This window comes from Apis dorsata, unplaced genomic scaffold (assembly GCF_000469605.1).
Source record: "Apis dorsata unplaced genomic scaffold, Apis dorsata 1.3 scaffold_147, whole genome shotgun sequence".
NCBI classification, from domain to species: domain Eukaryota; kingdom Metazoa; phylum Arthropoda; class Insecta; order Hymenoptera; family Apidae; genus Apis; species Apis dorsata.
This window is the reverse complement of record NW_006263438.1, coordinates 18,894-26,725: the sequence shown is the minus strand read 5'-3', so window position 1 is coordinate 26,725 and position 7,832 is coordinate 18,894. Positions and strand designations below refer to the sequence as shown.

Here is a 7,832-nt window from a genome sequence, read left to right as displayed (position 1 = left end):
CGAGAGGGGAAAGGAGAGGCGGAGCGCGCGTGTCGCGGCATGCGGAACGCGCGTAAAGAGGAGTTTCGAGCGTTGGAGGGCGTAATTGAATCTCACGGTGGCGGGCTGTTAGCGGCGACGCGGGGGCCATAATGAGCAGCCGGATGTTTTGCGGACATGGGAACGGCGTGGAACGAAATAGAACGGAACTGGTGGTGGCCGGCCGGGAGGGGAATTACCGCAGGAACCGCCTCGTTTCAACGGAACAGACCGAGGCTGGAGACACGCGGGAAGGGACGATTTATCACGTGCAATTAGCCTCAGCCTCTGTGGAACCAGGCCATCCTGGTGCGCGTACGCTTATGTAAGAAATACGAGTCGCCTGCTGCGACGCGAAAATGATCCGTCTTTGTAGTTGGACAGGATCATATGGATTTTCCTTCGTTTCTATCTCTGTGGTTTCATTTCAATGTTAGCGGTTCGATCATTGTTAGATGGCCATTGATTGAATTTTAAACCTAGAAATGATAGATTCTTTAATTAGCGTGATTTTTTTTTTTTATTGAAAAATTAAGAGAGACGAGTAATTTAGGAAATAATTATTCTTTTGTTGTTATTGAAATTATTATTCTAATATGATAAAAATATAAATGGAATAAGTATTATATTTGTCGTTAATATCGAATTAGAATATAAAATAAATTTTTTTTTTAACAAGAATTGAGAAAAAGAGGAATAATGAAAGTTTAAATAGAGATTTAATTTTTATGGATAAGTAGTAAATGGATGAATCATGCAAAAAAATATTTTTGATGACGAATATAAAGATTTCACTTTATATAGATTTTTATAATCAATTTCTTTTCATAATCAATAAATTTTTCTAGTGCAAATAATCTTCTGGAGTTCGATTTAAATGCTTTTAAACATATATTTGGCATATTTCATTTTTGAGTGATAAAATTTTGTATAATAATCCTTATTTATAATGAAAAGATTTATAAATAATATTATTTCATATTTTGTTTTCTACTTGTCACATATTTTTTTTCATTGGTATCAATATGAATTTTTAATATAAACGTGTATCGAAAAGCTTTTTTCTTTCAACTGACTATTGCGTTAAAACAAATTGTATTTCGAAGAAAATACTATTTAGGGAAGAAAACAGAAGAAATCGGGATAAATCTGAAGCAGGACAAAAGGAGACGCGGACGAATCAACAACTTTCCATCGACCACGCCGAAGATACACACTTAAAAAACTCAATTTTCTCGGTTGTCCCTAAGAAATCATATTAAAGCTTCACTTTAAGCTATTGTTCTCCACTTCAACCTATCGTCCTCCACTTCAGACGGCGCTCGAGTAGAAAATTTCATCCCTTGTTTTGTGAACGAGGAAAAAAAAAAGAAATACAGTCGAACCTCCATAAGCCTCTAATTTTCTACACTTCCTTCTGCTCTGAAAATTTTTTTGCACTAAATAAATTTACTTAAGAACTTCCTTCATTAAAATACGTCTTATAGTGATCTATCTTTGCAATTCAAATTTAAAGTATGTTGATTCTTACAAGATAAAACAAATATGAAAATTGATATGCAAAAATGTCGATTGTATATTTATATATTATATATATAAATTAATATATTTAATATATAATAATATATTAATATATTTAATATATTTTATATATTATATATATAAATTGTGTGATGAAGATAGATAGTTTTATCTGATACAAAATTAAATTGCATATAACTCAATAATTAAATTTCAACCAATTTTTATATTTGTTTTGACATCTAGAATCAACATCTTTCAAAGATCTCTCACGAATAAAGTGACTTTACCTTAAATGAAACGATTTAATCCATAATCGATGCACGATGATGTTTATTTTCTTTTAGAATCCTTTAAAAGAAAATTCTTCTTGCCAGATGCATCGAAACGGAATACATTAAATAGCAAAATTGATCGCGAACGGTTCCTCGACATTCTTTCACGCGATGGAATGCGTGACAGTGCATTAAAGATGACTACAATTTGCCGCTGTCCATTCTCAAACGATTCTCTTTCCTTTTTTTCTTTTTTTTTTTTTAAGCTTCGATGCATTTCTCGCATTCACGTAGCAGCTTTGACGACCTTTCGTTCCGATTTTGTCCGTGAAACGTTGACGTTGATGAATCGATTGATCAAGATAGGTTTGGAACGCGTGCTCTGCTTTCAAACGAAGTCTTTGTTTAGAAAGTTTCTTTAGATGCCTTGGAAAAAAATATTTCTTTTTTGAAAATTGCTGTGCACGTTTAAGAAAGTTGATGAAAAAGTTGATACTTAAGTTTCTCTTCTTAATATGCATTTTTTTGAATATCTGTGAAATATATAAATATGATTTATTATATTGTGGAAAAAAAAAAAATACGAGGTAAATAGCGTGACAGAAAAATTGAAATAACCCAAGTTTGAGAAAATTTTTATCACTTAAAACAAAGATCGTTAAAACAACGACTTTGGGAACTGCTGCTTTTAGCACGAAATAGAACTTAGAACCAAAGTTGGAAAGGAGTTAAAGTAATTAAACGTGTTCAGAAACCCGTGTACAACAATGCATTAATTCCATTTCGCACCTTTTTCAATTACGCGGGTGAAAAATCTCGGCGAAATGCATAGCCATCGCTAACAAATTGTTCGACGCGAAAAAAAATAAAATAAACCTGGATAAAATGTAAATCTTCGTCTGGATTACTTTTTTATATCGAAATTGATTAAACGAAATGCGGATCTCTCGATTTATTCCATATTTCCGAATCGTTGCTTTGCCATGACTTCTAAATTGCTTCATGTTGTTCAATTCTGTTTATCCATACCTTTATCAATGCAATAATTTTCTCATTAATTATTCTTTCACTCTATGAATTATTATATTTAAAGCATAATTTATTGCTCGATATAATAAATTACATTAATTTTACCTGTATGTTTCATCAATTCCAAATATTCATCTCGATGTTATCAGATCAGAATAAGAATCATTTTATAATGAAACGAGGAAGCGGCGATTCACGATGACGAAAAGTTAGCATGTTATACTTATTAGAAATTACACGCGCAAATCGCGATGTAGTCCAAAGGTATCTGAAAAAATGTGTTCGGTGCATTACAAACAGGAAGAGCCGATTGCGCCAAAGATTTACGTCGATCGCAGCTGTCGCTTTTGGAATTCGGTCGAAATATCAGAATGGTGACATAGCATCGCGGATGTTCGCGATTTACATGGATTTATCTGAAACTGCAGCTTGACAGTGTACAAGAAGCGGACGTTTTTTCTTTACTATTTCTGCATTTGTAAATATAAATCGTGACACTTGTTCCAAATTATAAAATTTCGATGTCCAATGTGCAATTACTGAAATATAATTATTATAATTTTATAATTTGTTATTTTTCATATCAATTTTCTATATTTGATTTAATTAAAAAAACATTGCAGGATGAAAGAAAATTTGTTTTTTTTTCTTTAACTTTTATGAAATTGTACGACAAATATAAATTAAAATTAAAACGCATTATTATAAATAATTTGATTTTGATAGATACGCAATATATTTATGTATACGAATCATAACCTTAAATCGTAATTTCAAATTTTCTTTTTTTAATTAAATTTATTATAATGAATTTTATAATTCACATCAACTTTATCCGGATTTATTTGTCATATTTTTGATAAATAATTCATATCTCAAAATGTACTTAATCAATTATTAACAACCTGTTATTATTATATCAAAAAATTAGCAATTTCATCGAACGTTATTTTAGTAATTAATAGACTTCTGTAAAATCGAATAATACTTTCAGATTTTTCTCTTCATTCTAATCGGATCGGAATTTCTTGGAAATATATACTGAAATATAAATAAATATAAATACTGAAATATAAATACAGAGCATAGAGAAATGTTCGTGCACTAATTTCCATTCAATTACATTTGGTGTTGAATATTAATTGGGAAAGAATTGATTAATCTCCTTGCTATTTTATATGAAACTTTCGTCGACACTTTCGTTCCTTAATTTAATTTATTTTTTTGCAATAATGGAATAATTTTAAAATTGGAGAAATGTATGTCATGAGAATATTTTTAAAAATGTCAAAATTTTCAATTAATCATACGAGTTAAGATGGTTAAGTTCAAATGAGTTCAAATATAAACTAATATTGATGATTAATGTTTGTCAAATTATAAAATTTCTATTTTTCTATCTGGATATATTCGATTTTAAGAAAATTTTTATTTTTATTAATATCTTCAATAAATATGAATATGTTGAACCAATATAATAATAATAAAATATACCAATTAATATTTTCTTCAGATTTCACTTTTTATAAATGATAAATTTGCACTTTTTATTAATTCTTTTTCTGAATTGAATATCAATGAAATTATAAAATTAATTGAAACTAAATCATACAAGTTATTAATTCATCGAAACCTGCCATGTTTAATATTACTATTGACATATCGATATTGTATGATCACCAAAAATATCCCTTTGCATAAATGTAAAATTCCCCAGGCGGAACTAGAATGAAGTCATGCACAGATCGACATAACGGCGTCGTTTCTATGACACCTTGATCTTTTCTGCGCTAGTGCCAAGTGGAACGTCTATATTTACCGAACACACGCGAGCACGCGCGCGCCCTAGCAAGTTTCTGCACGCTACTGGATAATGTTGGTGGATTAAATAAACCGTCGGATTAAATAGCATCGCTGCATTTCGCTCTTTCGTGGCACGAGGACTGTCCGGCAAATAGGTCGACCACGGGCATTCAATCTTGGAAGAACGAACGGATAGAAGTAGTACCGTATCGTCGACCATTTTTCTTTCGGTCAACGGACACCCATTTTATATTTAGAACGGGTATGGTCGCGACGGTAACTTTTCGTTATGCCGGTTGTTTTGTCTGAAATTCGCGTGACGCAAGCGCATTATTCGCGCGTGTTTCTACCATTCCTGCATCGACTGAGCGATAACTCGATAATATTTCGTTGCGACTTCGTTGCCACTGGGATATTACTGAAAGATTGATCGATGAAAAGAGAAATTTACGGGTACCATTATTTTTTTTTTTTTTTCAATTATTGTCTTCGTTATCTTGATACATTATTTTTAATTCGAAAATTGTGTTAATACAGTGCACTTAAATGCACGACATTTCTTTATAATGCGATGAAAAACACACTGTTTCCATGTAACGTGTTAAATTAGGTTAAGTATTTTGATCCTCTTGTCCTTTTCTTAAAAAAACATAAAATATCTATTTTCTTATTTTTTTCTTTGTTTCAAACAGACATGTTTTTTTCTTAAACATAATGTTTATCAATATGGAAAATTAATGCCATTACTGATGATTTACTGCCATGTCTAAATCAAAAATATATGATCTGTAACCCATTGGTATGTCATATCGATTATTCTATTTTAAAACTTAATCTCGTAGATTGAATAATATTTTTATTTATCAATTTAACGAGCAATTGTATTGTATATTATACATTGCATTGAAAGTATTATTCAAACACAATACGTCACAGTTTTCATTGCAGAAAAATAAATTTTTTAAAAAATAAGTGTTAAATGTTCACATGAATTTAAATTAAATTATGCTCGTTATTGTAATTCTGTCATATTCACGCATACAAAATTTTACTTTGTTATATATTTTGTTGTTGGATCGTATCATTACCATCTGAAACGACAGAATTCTCTTGCAAACATGTTTTACTTCGTCTGTTTCAAAGCAGGCAAACATCTACACAAATAGAATTTCGACCAGCAAAAGGATGTGATGTAGTAAGAGAGGTTATACCTATGGATTGTTCATCCCATAATTCTGACCGCTATAGAGCTTATGGTGGTTGTTACGACGTCGGAAATGGCGTCGAGCAGACATCTAAGGGAATCAGAGTTGTTATTGGAAACGTTGTCACGGGGATGCTGTCCCTCGTGTGATCAAAATTCTATTTGAGATGTTTCTGGGGATGTCTCCGAGGTCATCATGAGTCTCATCAATTTTGCTTTGCCATTACTTTGATGTCACGGTTGTTAGAAATTTGCATTAAACTAGTTAATTATTAAATTAAACTTAGCTAATTAAATTCGCATCATATTTGATGTATACATGATACTAACGAAAATAAGTTCTTCTAACATCAAGATATAAGATATCATATTCTGTTTTAGACATAACTTTATATAATTTCCATTTTTAAATAAGAAATTTATTATCGTGAAAATCTCTCATCTTTGCAACATTTCAATAACTTTATCTAATTTAATTTAATAATAACCCAATAGTCAAATAAATTTTAAATATAACGCATAACTTGTGAATAATAATAATTGGATGAAAGCTCGTAATTTCAAGAATCTCTTTCACAAGAAAGATTCGAGAAGATAAATTAATTGTCGTGGAAGAGTACAACGGTTCGATGAAAGAAGGCAGTGAGAGGGTGAGACGGGAGAGTGGAAAAGGAAGAAGGGAAGAATAGAAATTGATCGAGGTAGCTCGAACAGACCTGCAAACAGACTTCCATAGTCATTTGTATCGTTGCTCGACCTGTTGCTGTTCAAACGACCGAACTGTTGATTTTTCTTTTTCTAGGATGCTTCGTACACTTCCATCCTCCGCACTCCTCGCTTGAGGGCTTTTTTATTACAAGCTGGATTGTAAAAAAAACCACGGAGCCACGGTTGCGGCCAGTCGTAATAAATATTTTACGTTCTCGCAATCGTTTTACTGCATTGGGATATCCTGAACGCGGTAAACCACCCGCGGGATTTCGGCCTTATTCCTTTTGCTCTGCAATCGGGCATCCCTTTCGAAGAATGAGCGATATCGAGAATCTTTTATGTTATCTCGTACTCTCGCTCAAATAGGTAATAACATAACCGGTCGATGTTCGTTTATCATATTCGTAATAGAAAACCATTTTTTCTTCGTTTTCTAAGAATTTACAAAATCGATGAAGAAAGATTGGATTTTCGATATCGGTGATATCCAAAATAATTGTTTCGTATAAATTATTAAATAGATTTAATTTAATTTTTAGTTCAAATTATTATCGATTTTTTTTTCTTCTTTCCAGATATCTTCGAGGAACTTTCTGGTCATCCAAAAAAAAAAAAATTGCAAGACGTCACTCGGTTTGCTAATATTTAAATTTAGAATTCAGGTTTTCGTGGCCGTAAATAAATAAAGATTCGGTATTTTTTTATACCAGTCTTCATAAATCTCGTAAATTATCGAAGCATTTATGTCGCCATTTCTGCGTCATCTTGCAGGTAAAAATAAACCATCGAACGCTAAGATCGTGAAAAATTTAACCTTTCTTTATTCTCGAGACGCCGATCGTTCAAGATAAAATGTTGCAACCGATCTCTGGTATCGTTGCAAATTACGTGATACAAGTTTTAATGGATTTAGGAATTCAATCGTTACACCAGATCGTGAGTAAATTTAAACAAGTTAAGTAAGTAAATCTCCTTGGAAACTTTACAGAGACCTTTTTCCTTTTTCAGAATAAATGTACCTGTATGTGTTAATAACATGAATGTTTCATTAAATTGTAACTATACAGAAAAAAGAATATATTAAAAATGTGTAAAATTTCATGATACAAAGGACTGATTCAATAATATGATTATTGCTTCATGAATAAAATTGAATAAAAATCAAATACCTTTTTGACTGAAACATAAATACATGGTGTATTTTAATGAAGAAAATGGAAAGCTATATTATATACACTTAACACATTCTATTACTCTATATTTTCCAGTGT

The 7,832-nt window shown here is 31.4% G+C and overlaps 1 protein-coding gene and 2 long non-coding RNA genes across 8 annotated transcripts in view; 1 reads left to right on the top strand and 2 right to left on the bottom strand.

The window, feature by feature from the left end:
* LOC102677612 overlaps window positions 1-7,832 on the bottom strand; it is a 55,048-nt gene that overhangs the window by 31,138 nt on the left and 16,078 nt on the right. The gene's annotated exons all lie outside the window — the stretch shown is intronic.
* On the bottom strand, window positions 2,757-3,416 carry LOC116185278. Its single transcript, XR_004150087.1, has 2 exons — window positions 2,949-3,416; window positions 2,757-2,843 (listed from the first exon to the last, which is right to left on the bottom strand). It is a non-coding gene; the product is annotated as an uncharacterized LOC116185278 (long non-coding RNA).
* On the top strand, window positions 4,329-6,935 carry LOC102677515. The gene is made up of 3 exons (XR_004150086.1): window positions 4,329-5,099; window positions 6,435-6,551; window positions 6,653-6,935. It is a non-coding gene; the product is annotated as an uncharacterized LOC102677515 (long non-coding RNA).